This window comes from Octodon degus, unplaced genomic scaffold, assembly GCF_000260255.1.
Source record: "Octodon degus isolate 3935 unplaced genomic scaffold, OctDeg1.0 scaffold00245, whole genome shotgun sequence".
NCBI lineage: Eukaryota > Metazoa > Chordata > Mammalia > Rodentia > Octodontidae > Octodon > Octodon degus.
This window is the reverse complement of record NW_004524821.1, coordinates 2,731,019-2,737,100: the sequence shown is the minus strand read 5'-3', so window position 1 is coordinate 2,737,100 and position 6,082 is coordinate 2,731,019. Positions and strand designations below refer to the sequence as shown.

Below are 6,082 nucleotides of genomic sequence, written 5' to 3'. Positions count from 1 at the left end.
TTACCCTTTTCACTGTCAATAGGCACCAAATGCTGCTCTGAATATTCTAGTATATGTCCTCTGAAAGACATGTGTATGTTCTTCTGTTGCTTATATAGTATACCTAAATGTAGATTTCTGACCTCTAATATTCAGCTTTCATAAATATTCCAAATATGTTTCCAAAATCATTATGCTAAGATATACTCTTACCAGCAGAGTAAAATCTGGTTCTTAATTTTAATCCAGGTTAATTTATGAAATTTTCCCTTATTTAAGACTTTTAACCCCCATAATAAATCTGTGCCTACTTCAAGGTCATAAAAGTATTTTCTTACTTTTTTCTAAGCAGATTCTTTGTTTTACCTATCATATTTAGATCTGTAATGTATTTGGCTTTGCTTAATTTTGTATGCTGTAAAGTAAAAGTCGATATGATTATCTAGCTGTCTCAGACCCAATTTATTAAAGAGACCTTCCTTTAATTTGCTCTTATCATAAGGTCTTTATATTCAGTAATACAAGTCTTCCAAGTAAAAGTACACAATTTTTCTAATCAATATTTGATGTTAGCTGGGTTTATAACTCAGTGATAGAGCTTGTGCCAAACATACACTTAAGGTACAAGAAGGCTTGGGTTCCATCCCCAGGAACAAAAAATAATAACAATAATAATGATAATGATGTTAATGAATATGTCTAGCCTACTCCAAGACAGTACTTAAAACACTTTAACTCCATTAACCTCTTTCCTGATCTGCATGCTATTGTTGATTATTTTTTTAAATTATCTCTTATTTTATTTATTTATTTGGTACAGGGTCTCACTATGCAGTTCAGCCTGTAGAGATCCTCCTGTTTCAACCTCCCCAGCACTAGGATTACAGGTATGTGCCACCACGCCCGGTTTTGGTGGTAGCAGAGCATGCCAGGGGTTCTGAGGCAAGCATGGCATGCGGTGCCAGGGATCAAACCCAGGTCCTTGCTCTTGCCAGGCAGGGGCTTATACTGCTGAGCTACTTCCTCATTCCTATTATTATTTTATTTTCTGTGTTTAAAAACCTCAAATTATTGAAAGTTTTTAGTTTATATCATTAATACTCATAATAAGTTATGTAAATATTTTTTCCTTCTTTCCTTTTTGTATTTTTGTCTTGGAAACATTTTTTTCCTGTTTGGAGTTCAACACTGAAAATTTCCTTTAATACATATAGCCTTCTAGAGAAAAATTTTTTATTTTTGTTTGAAAATGTGCTTATGTTGCTTCTGTTCCTGAAGCATTTCTTAAAACTGCTTTTAATATGGGTTGTTAATTATTTCTTCACAATCATTTGAAGACTTGATTCCACTGTCTTCTGGCCTCCAGTGTTGCTAATAACCTTAGGTGAAACAGTGTCACTTGTGTTAACTGTTGTTTTGACACTGCATTAGTTATTCATTGATACAGAACAACCCTATATTAGTTATTTATTGATACATGACAAAAATATACTTTTAACTAGCTTTGATGGTGCATGCATACTTACAATCCTAGCACTTGGGAGGCTAAGGTAGGAAGTTTGTGAGGTGAAAGCAAGCCTGGACTACATAGCAAGACTTTGTCTCAAAACTAAATGAAAATAATATTACAATTTTTATGGGTCATAAATTTCAGAAGTTGCTGAGATGGGAGGTTCTGGCTCAGGCTACAGTCAAGATGTTCACTGAGGTTGAAATGAAATATGATGAGGGCTTGACTAGGGCCACAGAATAGACTTCCAGAGGTCTGTGCAGGGCTGTGGACATGGGTCTATATTACACAGGATGGGTTTCATTAAGGTTGTCAAGAATAAGGCCTACTTTAAGAGATACCAAGTGAAGTTTAGAAGATGACGAGAGGGCAAAACTGATTACTATGCTAGGAAACGCTTGGTAATACAGGACAAAAATAAGTACAACACGCCTAAATACAGGATGATAGTTCGTGTAACTAACAGAGATATCATTTGTCAGATTGCTTATGCCCGTATTGAAGGGGATATGATAGTCTGTGCAGCATATGCACATGAACTACCAAAGTATAGTGTGAAAGTTGGCCTAACAAATTATGCTGCAGCATATTGTACTGGCCTGCTGCTGGCCCGCAGGCTTCTCAATAGGTTTGGCATGGATAAGATCTATGAAGGCCAGGTGGAGGTTACTGGAGATGAATACAATGTGGACAGCATTGATGGCAAACCTGGTGCCTTCACCTGCTATTTGGATGCAGGCCTCACCAGAACTACAACTGGCAATAAAGTTTTTGGAGCCCTAAAGGGTACTATGGATGGAGGCCTGTCTATCCCTCACAATACCAAACGATTCCCTGGTTATGACTCTGAAAGCAAGGAGTTCAATGCAGAAGTACATCGGAAGCACATCATTGGTCAGAATGTCTCAGACTATATGTGTTACTTAATGGAAGAAGATGAAGATGCTTACAAGAAACAGTTCTCTCAGTACATAAAGAACAATGTAACTCCAGACATGTTGGAAGAGATGTATAAGAAAGCTCATGCTGTTATATGAGAGAATCCAGTCTATGAAAAGAAGCCAAAGAGAGAAGTTAAAAAGAAGAGGTGGAACCGACCCAAATGTCTCTTGCCCAGAAGAAAGATCGGGTAGCTCAAAAGAAGGCAAGCTTCCTCAGAGCTCAGGAGTGTGCTGCTGAGAGTTAAACCAAATTTCTATGAAGATTTTTCAGATAAAGACGAATAAACTTATTCATCAAGAAAAAAAAAAAAAAAAAAAAAAAAGAATAGACTTCCAAAGTGGCGCACTCACATGGCTAGGTTGATGCTGGTAACTGGTCTAGATTTTCCCACAAGGAGCAATTCAAAAGTGTGCAAAGCAGAAATGGCATGTCTTTCATGACCTAACTTTGCACACCATAATTTCTTCAACATTCTATTCCTTATGAATAAGTCTGCCTCACACTCAAGAGGATTCTCTACCCACGGACACTTAAAGATTTTCTTTGTCATTAGTGTTTTGCCATTTTACTATATTTCTAGGTGTGCATTTCTTTTTATTTGTCCTATCAGAGGGTTATATGAATTCTTGTATCTTGATCTGGTTGCTTTTATAGGTATTGCAAAATATTTTGCCATTGTCTCTTTAAATACTCTCTGGTCTCTGCTTTTCCCATATTAGATCTTACAGTTTCCTCTATTTCTAGCCTGTCTTTTATAGATTCTATTTTCGTGTGTGTGTGTGTGTGTGTGTGTGTGTGTGTGTGTGTGTGTGTACGTGCGTGCATGCTATTGGGAATTGAATGTAGGACCTGGCCACTGATCTGCATCTCCAGCCCTTTCATAAAGTGTTTTTACTTTTTAAAACAGGGTTTCACTAAGTAGTTCAGGGTGGGTTTGAACTCATTATGTAGCCCAGGTTGGCGTCAAACTCACAGAATCTTTCTGTGTCAGCTTCCTGAATGCTGAGATTATAGGCATAACCTTCTGAACCCAGCTAAAATTTTAACTTTTATACAGGGACTCACTAAGCTATGCAAGCTGGGCTTGAACATGTGATCCCTCCTGCTTAGACTCCCAGAGTACTGGGATTACCAGCATGCACCACTATGACCAGCTTCCTTTTTTTTTTTTCCATCAATACTTTATCATTCTAGATAATCTCTTCTGACTTATCTTCCTGTTCATTTGTTTTATCTGTCCAGCTGTGTTTAATCTACTGTTATATTCATTCACTAAGTTCTTAATTTTGCTGCTGTATTTCTCTATCATAGGATTTCTATTTAGTTATTTCAGATATCTACCAAAATTGCCCAAGTTATGTTTTGATGGAGACCACTATGAAGCAGCCCTGAGCAGGACTTAAATTAACCAATGGGCTTTTCATGTTTACTCATGAGTCTGTCCAAAGGCCACGTCTCTGGAAACAGGCGGCAGACTCGGTAAGTGAACCTCTGTGAGTCATTAATCCCAACTGAGGCCTATAATGGCAGGTGAAGCCATGAAGCTTCAAAGGATAAGACAATGTCACAGCCAAGGACACCTGGATCCAACCTCAGCTAGATAAAGACTGAAGCCTCAGGCATCTCACTCCTGAGTGAAATAACTTTGTATTTTACGTGAGAAGTCCTTGAGTTTTTCCACCCTTCTTGAATACTCCCTTCCCTTCTTCTGATGATGAAATGAATACAGGCCACCCAGACAAGGTCTTGGTGTCAGCCCTGAGAGAATCTCAGATTCTGTGAGAGGGCTTTGATCCTCCTGAAGCTCTTAAATCATTCCATTTGCCTCTTTTTATTTAGCCTTCACTGTACAATTGTTTGGTAATTGTGGACCTGATCAGTCTGCAATAACTAAGGGATACTATTAACCCAATAACATTTCTTTAAATAAAGAAAACTTGTAATTTGTATCTGATAACATCAAAAGCAGTTGTTCTTTCAATTTTTTTTAGTGTTTGTGTATCTGCTGGTTCTCATGGTTTCTTTATGTACCTAGTTATCATGCATGTTTATACACGTGTACTTGTGTGTGTGGTGGATCCCAGGACCTCATACTAAGCGTGTGTAGGAAGAATTGGGAGGCTACAATTATCATGCTTTCCTTGAAGGAAGATATGAATTTGGTTTTGCCAGGCATCTGGTGGCATCACACCCAGAGACTACTTAGAACTAAGATCATGACTTAAGACAGGAAATTTTATTTTATTTCTCTGAAGCTGTTCTACTTTAAATTCACCCTTATCCTATATAGGGGACCGTTATTGTAAGGAGGATCTCCTATTTCACTCCCCTCTGTGTGCCCCCTTTTCTTCTTCCTCCTCCCCCTCCCCTTCCCCCTTCCCTTCTTCTTCCTCCTCCCCCTCCTCTTCCCCTTCCTCTTCTCCCTCCCCCTCTCCTCCCACCCCCCTCCTCAGGGTCTCCATAATTCCTCAGGCTGGCCTGGGCTTTCTAACCACCTGCCTCAGCCTTCTTAGTAGTTGGGATTACAGGTGTATACCACCATTCTGTCTCTGTCCCTCTGCTCCGCTCCCCTCTCTTGCTCTCCCCTCTCCTCTCTTCTTCTTCTCCTCCTTCCTCTCCTCCTTCCTCTTCTCCTTCTTCTTCTCTTTCCCTCCCTCCCTCTCTCTCTCTCTAATTGTGTTTACAGTTGGATTATCTTCCTGATTGCTGACTTTCCAAGTTTTACTCTGATAATTACCTGTTGTCTAGCCCTCTTTTAGATGCTTTGTTATTGGCTCAATTTTGTTTCCACCAAATTCATATGGTGACGCTGATTCCTATGTCGATCATCATAGTGGCCTCCATAAAAACATTAATTTATATATACATTAGTGTCAATCTGATAGGTGACTAATAACCGCATTTGAGGAACCAACCACACTGACTCTGGGGAAGATCAAATTTTATTCCTCTACCTACGGGCCAGCTGATATTGGAGTGAATATCAAATATTTAAAGGGAAAACTGAGTATATATAGGCTTTAAGTTTGGGATGTGCAATTTTAAGGAATCTTAAAAAGCTGCATTGAATGTTTGGGTTTGAGGCTGTAGGGGCAATCAGCACAGGATGGTACTAAGAGCTGCAGTCAGGGGCACTGAAGAAGTATCTTAGCCCTATGTTAAACTTTGTATTCTTTGCTTCTTGTTTACCACGGAAAGCTACTCTCTGTATTGGAGATTCCACTGTTTGTACTGGGCAGCTCAATGTCTCTTCAGGTCCCTCTCAGGCCAATTCTGATAGTCACCCTATATGAAGAGGAAATGTGGAGCACAGAGACCCTGGAAGTTTCACAGGAACGGAAAAAAACTCAGAAGCGATGGATGGGTGGGTGGTCAGACGGATGGACGGACGGGCGGGCGGGCGGACGACGGAGATGGGCTTGCCTGCGTTACCGCCGGCCAGCCGCTCAGACCCTCCGGCTATGAGGGCGCGCTGGCTGCCGGGCCCGGCACGGCGGTCGCGGAGGCCCCGGGCCCAAGCCAGGAGCTCCGCGGCTTCCGGCTTCCGGCTTCTCGGGCGCGCGCTCCCCGAGGAGGGCAGGCGGCGGCCGCCGAGCGGGAAGCGGGTGCTGGGGCCGCGTCCGCAGTGACCGAGTGGGGCGGGCCGCTGGG

The 6,082-nt window shown here is 41.0% G+C and overlaps 1 pseudogene; it reads left to right on the top strand.

Annotated features, from left to right (window-relative positions):
- The first annotated feature begins 1,770 nt into the window (after positions 1-1,770).
- LOC101573038 lies at positions 1,771-2,675 on the top strand (annotated as a pseudogene).
- The last annotated feature ends 3,407 nt before the right edge of the window (positions 2,676-6,082 follow it).